This window comes from Lepus europaeus, chromosome 1, assembly GCF_033115175.1.
Source record: "Lepus europaeus isolate LE1 chromosome 1, mLepTim1.pri, whole genome shotgun sequence".
NCBI lineage: Eukaryota > Metazoa > Chordata > Mammalia > Lagomorpha > Leporidae > Lepus > Lepus europaeus.
This window is the reverse complement of record NC_084827.1, coordinates 25,728,502-25,736,529: the sequence shown is the minus strand read 5'-3', so window position 1 is coordinate 25,736,529 and position 8,028 is coordinate 25,728,502.

Genomic DNA, 8,028 nt, shown 5'->3' with positions numbered 1-8,028 from the left:
GAGCATTTGTAATACCATTAATAACAAATGATAATATTTAGACTATGTTTTCTTTTTTTAAAAAAGATTTATTTATTTATTTGAAATTCAGAGTTACACAGAGAGGAGAGGCAGAAAGAGAGAGAGAGAGAGAGAGAGAGAGAGAGGTCTTCCATCCGCTGGTTCACCTTCCAATTGGCTGCAAGGGCTGGAGCTGCACTAATCTGAAGCCAGGAACCAGGAGCTTCTTCCGGGTATCCCACGTGGGTGCAGGGGCCGAAGGACTTGGGCCATCTTCTACTGCTTTCCCAGGCCATAGCAGAGAACTGGATTGGAAGTGGAGCAGCCGGGTCTCACACCAGCGCCTATATGGGATGCTGGCACTTCAGGCCAGGGCGTTAACCCACTGCACCACAGCGCTGGCGCCATGGACTATGTTAAATATATTAATGAAATTAATTTCACCTATTATTTTTATTTCCTTAAACTATACTAATAGGAAAGTTTATATTTATTATTTAATATACTATGTTTTTTGGAAGCACTAATCTATGATATCACCATCTATTTGGTAAAATAAGGCCCACACATAAAAGTAAAGACCAAGTAGCTATGTGCCAAATCACATCAACTGGAACTAGATACATTTTATTAGTTTTTAAAAATTTTACTAGTTTTATTTTGAGTTTGTTTCAGTTTGGCCTTATATAGAGAAGCCAGAAATTTAGTGGATATCAGAAACTATCATTGATAATCAACAATAGATTATTTCGAGTTCATTATAAAACATTTAGGGTTTTATTTTTATTAAAGATTTATTTATTTTATTTGAAAGGCAGGGAGGAGAGAGAGAGAGAGAGAGAGAGAGAGAGAGAGAGAGAGAGAGAAACAGAGAGATCTTCCCTCCCTGGTTTACTCCCTAAATGGCTGCAGCAGCTGGAGCTAGGCCAGGAGCCAGGAGTTCTTAAGGATCTCCCATGCCAGTGCAGGGGCCCAAGCACTTAGGCCATCTTCCACTGCTTCCCCAGGTGCATTAGCAGAGAACTGGACTGGAAGTGGAGCAGCCAGGACTTGAACCAGTGCCCATATGGGATGCTGGTGGCAGCTTTACCCACTAAGCCACAGCATCTGTGGCCACCATTCTTCTCCCCCTTTTTTAGAGATTATTTTATCTTAGGGTTTTAATGCTGTCAATTTGCACTCCTTTAACTGCCTACCCCATGATCCAAATCAGTGAAAGTAGCTACAATCTGGTCCATTTATTTCCATAGCTCTTTTGAAAAAGTAATGAGGAACATTAACAATGTTTTATTTATTTATTATTTTAACATTTATTTAGTAAATATAAATTTCCAAAGTACAGTTTACGGGTTACAATGGCTTTTTTCCCCCCATAACTTCCCTCCAACCTGCAACCCTCCCCTCTCCCGCTCCCTCTCCCATTCCATTTTCATCAAGATTCATTTTCAATTATCTTTATATACAGATGATCAATTTAGTATATATTAGTAAAAATTTCATCAGTTTGCACCCACACAGAAACACAAAGTGTAAAATACTGTTTGAGTACTAGTTCTAGCATTAATTCACATTGAACAACACATTAAGGACAGAGATCCTACATGAAGAGTAAATGCACAGTGACTCCTGTTGTTGACTTAACAATTTGACACTCTTGTTTATGGTGTCAGTAATCTCCCTAGGCTCTAGTCATGAGTTGCCAGGGCTATGGAAGCCTTTAGGGTTCGCCGACTTCGATCTTATTCTGACAGGGTCATAGTCAAAGTGGAAGTTCTCTCCTCCCTTCAGAGAAAGGTACCTCCTTCTTTGATGGCCCATTCTTCATTCTTTCCACTGGGATCACACTCGCAGAGATCTTTCATTTAGGTGTTTTTTTTTTTTTTTGCCAGAGTGTCTTGGCTTTCCATGCCTAAAATACTCTCATGGGCTCTTCAGCCATATCCAAATGCCTTAAGAGCTGATTCTGAGGACAGAGTGCTATTTAGGACATCTGCCATTCTATGAGTCTGCTGTGTCTCCCCCTTCCCATGTTGGATCCTTCTCTCCCTGTTTTATTCTATCAGTTAGTATTAGCAGACACTAGTCTTGTTTATGTGATCCCCTTTGATTCTTAGACCTATCAGTATGATCAATTATGACCTGAAATTGATCACTTGAACTAGTGAGATGACATTGGTACATGCCACCTTGATGGGATTGTATTGGAATCCCCTGGCACATTTCTAACTCCACCATTTGGGGCAAGTCAGCTTGAGCATGTCGCAAATTGTACATCTCCTCCCTCCCTTTTTCCCACTCTTATATTTAACTAGGATCACTTTTCAGTTAAATTTAAACATCTAAGAATAATTGTGTGTTAATTACATAGCTCAACCAACAGTATTAAGTAGAACAAAAAAATACTAAAAGGGTTAAAGTATTAAATTGTACATCAATAGTGATGACAAGGGCTGATCAAGTCACTGATTCTCATAGTGTTCATTTCACTTCAACAGGTTTCCTTTTTGGTGCTTGGTTAGTTGTCACCAATCAGCCCTTTGGGACTGGCTTAATTCACTCAGCATGATGTTTTCCAGATTCCTCCATCTTGTTGCAAATGACCGGGTTTCATTGTTTTTTACTGCTGTATAGTATTCTATGGAGTACACGTCCCATAATTTCTTTATCCAGTCTACTGTTGATGGGCATTTAGTTGATTCCAGGTCTTAGCTCTTGTGGATTGAGCTGCAATAAACATTAATGTGCAGATGGCTTTTTATTTGCCAATTTAATTTCCTTTGGGTAAATTCCAAGGAGTGGGATGGCTGGGTTGTATGGTAGGGTTATATTCAGGTTTCTGAGGAATCTCCAGACTGACTTCCACAGTGGCTTTACCAGTTTGCATTCCCACCAACAGTGGGTTAGTGTCCCCTTTTCCCTACATCCTCGCCAGCATCTGTTGTTCATAGATTTCTGAATGTGAGCCATTCTCACCGGGGTGAGGTGAAACCTCACTGTGGTTTTGATTTGCATGTATACAATGGAAATAATGTAGCATTTTAAATAGAGTAGGAATTTTTTTTTAAATTTTTTACTATTTCAAGATCTTTATGTTACCTTTCTTTGATAGACATTAATAGAAAAATTTATATTTATTAAAACTATGTTCAACAAAATATTTGATCGTTTGGTTCTATAGTTCTAATGTGAATATTCAAGATAAAATCTGAGGACATGCTAGGTGATAAGCAGTCCATTAGGCACTGTATTATAAGCAGTCCATTAGGCACAGCTATTGTAAGAACCGTAGTCCTGTATAAGTTTGTTATTATAGTAGTGTTTGCTTTTCTTCCGTAACTATACTTTTCAAGTTTTGTCTCTGATCCTGCGGATTTGAACTCTTAAAATACAAATCACTTGAGTTTCCTCTTTTGCCGCTCTCAGATGACTAGTGACTAGTGGGATCATTCAGAGAAACAGCCTTCCTAAAATATATGGGAACAGGTGAGGGCTAATAGGTTCATGTAAGAGTTTGCATAATGACTAAGATATCTAGGATTCAATCAGACCTGGAGATATTCAAGATATTACCATTGCAGGTCCTTCTGTCCCTGGCAAGATGACAAAGTCATGCTTTCGTTAGGATAAACTCTGTATAACTAATTTTTCTGGGAATGCTTTGTTCAAACATAAGTTTGCTTTTTCATTTCCACAACATGCCTTGGACTGAATAGAATCTACTTTCAGCAATACTCATATTAATAAAGGATATTGCAAACCTGCTCTTGCAGTACTCAGAATATGTAGGATGGTCCAATGAGGTACAAAAATGTAGGGAAAATCTACAACAAAGGTACCTAAATATGACAAGTATCTGCATTTCTCTATGAGTCAGAGATATACTCATATGATGGTACACACACACATACACATTTACTTCCGTGAAGCACAAAATATGCCTTTGTTGTGGCCTTTTAAATTCTATTTCAAGAAAATAAAGAAGCAAATAATAAGACTCTCGTGTAAAACTGAGAGGGAGAAATGAGCAGAGTCATCTTTCCCTTTTATTCCCAGCATTATATAGAAAAGACCAAGGGAATACAAAATGATGTTCAGACTTGTAACTTGGATTTTAGGAAGAGGTACCACCCAGACTGGAGACACATTAAGGAAATCATGCTGGATGTAAATGCTAAATCTGCTTAGTTAGTCTCAGAAACAGCAGCAACACTGAACAAAAGAAAGGGGGGATCCTTTAGGAAGTCACCCATACTTCTTGAGGTGTAGACACCGTTTGGATTCTAATTAGTCAACATTCAACAAAGGCTCAAGTGTAGTTACACCAAGCAGGGAGTTCGAGTGTTAGTAATACCAAGCAGAAAGTCAGAATGGGATATGGGCTGGATAAATTACTGAAGAGAAAGCCCTTAAAAAATAAAGGCAAAGGAAACATACTCATTACACAGAGAAACAGCATTCTCAAAGAAAGAGAGAAAGGAAGAAAGAAAGATTTCTTATATAAAGGAAGCAGAAGGAAACTTTAGAAAACATCTGCTTTATGTTCTCAAAACAAAACTTCAAAACTGTACGGAAGAATAGATACGTGATGATAAGACAACATATTGAGAGGAAAATGTTTCCAGTAGGTATAAATCAAAATAGCTCCAAACATGTTTTTCTTCTGGCTAGATGTCCCTCAGCATAATGCTTCAACGTAATCAAGTTTTTCTCCCTGAAGTTTATTTTATTTATTTATTTATTTATTTGAAAAGGAGAGTAAGAGCAAGAGAGATGGAAGGAGAGAGAGGGAGAGAGAGAGAGAGAGAGGTATTTTCCATTTACTGGACCACTCCCTTTATGCCACAACAGAGAGGGTTGAGCAAGGCCAAAGCCAGGATCTCAGAACTCAATCCATGTCTTCCATGTGGACGGCAGGGGCCCAAGTACTTGAGCCATCATCTGCTACCTCCCAGGAAGTCCTTTAGCAAGAAATTGGATCAGAAGCAGAGCCAGGATTTGAATTCAGATACTCATTTATGGAATATAGTGAATAGGAGCTGAGAGGCTGACAGCTGTCTGCTGGAGTCACCCCCTACTACAAACTCCACCCTGTTCTGTGCAGGTTTGGCACACCCACTTTCCCATAGTGCACCCGAATCTCAATTCTCATGCACAAGATCCCATGATGTCCATGTGTACAGTAAGCTCCACATGGAGACAGAAGGAAACCTCCCCAGAGATCATTATATGCCCTGAGCACCACCTAAACTCCATCCAATTTGTATGCTGAATTATGACACCACACTCCCCCCAGTCAAAGGGGCGACTGAATTGGGGTGGGGGCAATTCTCCCTCATCAGTTTGCCCATGTTCATCTCTGCACGTGTACTGTCTTTAATCTCTTTAAGTAAACCATTCTCTGATTCTTGCATTTTATTATGTCTCTGCTTTGAACTCATCTTTCACACTGAGACTGGAACTTAAATAAATCCAGGTGGGGATCCCTTGTCCCCTACACAAAGTGAGCTTCTTTCTATTGTATTGTAGCTTGCATGAAGATTAGTAGGGTCAGAAAAATACAGAGAAATGTATACACAGAAGTTGTTCTTTAGATGATGATCCTTTTATCTGTTAGGACAGGTGCTACAATTGCAAGGATGAGGGTTGATTTCCATTCAGAAGAAATTCATCTCAGTTTCCATTAACCAGCTTAGAGCTTCATTCAAAATGTAGTACATTTTATTTATGTGATGCCTTCTGGCTTTTAGTGCCAAAATAAACATGACTCAAGCCATGTTTTAAGAGCAAGATGTTAAATAATCTTTTCAGATTAAAAAAAAAAAGTGCCTGCATGGAAGTAGTTGGGGAGGGTTGGGAGCTAGTTAGTGAACAAAGGAGCTTTGAGACTCATCAGTTTCCTTGCCAGAATGGTCCCACCTACTTCTGTGCCAATCAAACATAGCTGCAGGGTAGGCACACCTACTTCCCATGATGCACCTGTGCCTCACTCCTCCATCATGCACAACATGCCACTCTAAGTGCATTCTGAGTACCATGAGATGCCATGAAACCTAACCAAAGACCACCGGATGCACTGAACCCTGCCCAAACTCCACCCAGTTTTTATAGAGCACCATGCCCTACCTAATAAAGAACCAACACAAACATCAGGTGGAGGTGCAGTAGCAGTGGTGGCAGCATCACCAGCAGATGCCCCTTCTCCTCACGGAGGGAGGCTGCCTGCCTTCATTCCTAAATATGTACTCTTTTTAGCTATCTCTAAGTGCGTCCTGCTCTCCTACCTGAACTTTATCTGTATCTCATGCTGAGATAAGAATGTTGAGTAGGGGGCCAGCATTACCGAGCAGTAGGTACAATCACCACCTGGAATACCAGCATCCCATTTTGGCTCTGATTCATGTCTCAGCTGCCTCATTTACAATCCAGCTCCTTGCTAATGACCTGGGAAAAGCAGTGGAATATGATGGCCCAGGTGTTTGGGCTCCTTCCATCCACATGGGAGATAAAGAAGCTCCAGGCTCCTGGCTTCAGCCTGGTGCAGCCCTGGCCATTTGGCCATCAGGGGAATGAACTAGCAGATGTAAGATTTGTCTTTCTCTGTCTCTCCCTCTCTCTAACGCTGACTTTCAAAAATGAATAAGTCTTCAAAAAAAAAAAAAAAAGAACTTGGAGTATATCTAAGCTGAAGACTTCCAAACTCCTGTGTCACAATACTTTTTTTTATTTTAAGGATTTATTTATTTATTTGAAAGACAGAGTTAGAGAGAGAGAGAGAGAGGAAAAAGAGAGAGAGAGAGAGAGAGAGAGAGAGAGAGAGAGATCTTCCATCCTCTGGTTCACTCCTCAAATGAACACAATACCCAGAACTGGTTCAATCCAAAGTCAGGAGCCAGGAACTTTCATGTGGGTGCAGGGGCCCAAATACTTAGGCCATCTTCCATTGCTCTCTCAAGCACATTAGCACGTTGCTGGATTGGAAGTGGAGCAACCGAGACTTTAACTGGCACTGGCAGGCAGCAGCTTTACCCACTATGCCACAGCACCAGCCCTCACAAACAGTTTAATCACAGTAGTTAGTAAGGCTCTGGGAAACAAGAGTGACATTGTTGTAGGCTAGTTTGGGCCAAAATTAATACCCCAGGCTCTTGCCATTTACTTAGAGATTCTAAGTACAGACACAAACATGGCATGCAGGGTGATAAGGTTTATTTACAAAATGAGAAGAATATAAAGGCACATGAGGGCTTCATTTAGGGAAAATGGACCAGGAAAGGTGAAAAAGGGGAATTTCATACCCTGCTCTGGTTGTCCTTGGTCCACAAGATGGAGAGAGAGAAAGAAAACCCCCTCCCCTTCACCAAGCTTCTTATGAGCTTTGACAAGGGGAGTGGTTACATAGTGCTGCCCCCAGGTCCCAGGTAAGGGGAGGGGCATCTTGGGGAGAGGTCATCTGATAGGAGTACATGGGGTGGGGGTGGGGGTGGCCTCCAGCTCATGAACTTAATCTGTTTCCCTGACTTTTCCCACATCAACATCACACAGCTGTCAAGGCTTGCTTGGGTGAAGTTCTGCCTTGGAGAGGAAACCTCTCTGTGAGATCTTTCCATTGCTAAACCTTCATAAATGGAGTTAAAATAAATCTATTCACCACCCAAATTTGCTTTGTAATAAATCACCCTTTGGAGAGGCCCTAGTTCAGAAATAACTGAAATGGACGAAAACAGACCCCTGACCCAGAAGGTCTTAACTTTCCCTTGGCTGCCTTAACTTTTGGACAAATGTCTTCTGGCCTGACAGCTCTTTACTTCCCTTTCCTTATCCCTCTTATTTTGGAAAAAAGTAAGTCCTTTCTCTTCTCCTTTGAGAGGTAAATCTTTTTTTTTTTTTTTTTAATTTTTGACAGGCAGAGTGGACAGTGAGAGAGAGAGACAGAGAGAAAGGTCTTCCTTTTGCCGTTGGTTCACCCTCCAATGGCCGCCGTGGTAGCGCGCTGCGGCCGGCGCACCACGCTGTTCCGATGGCAGGAGC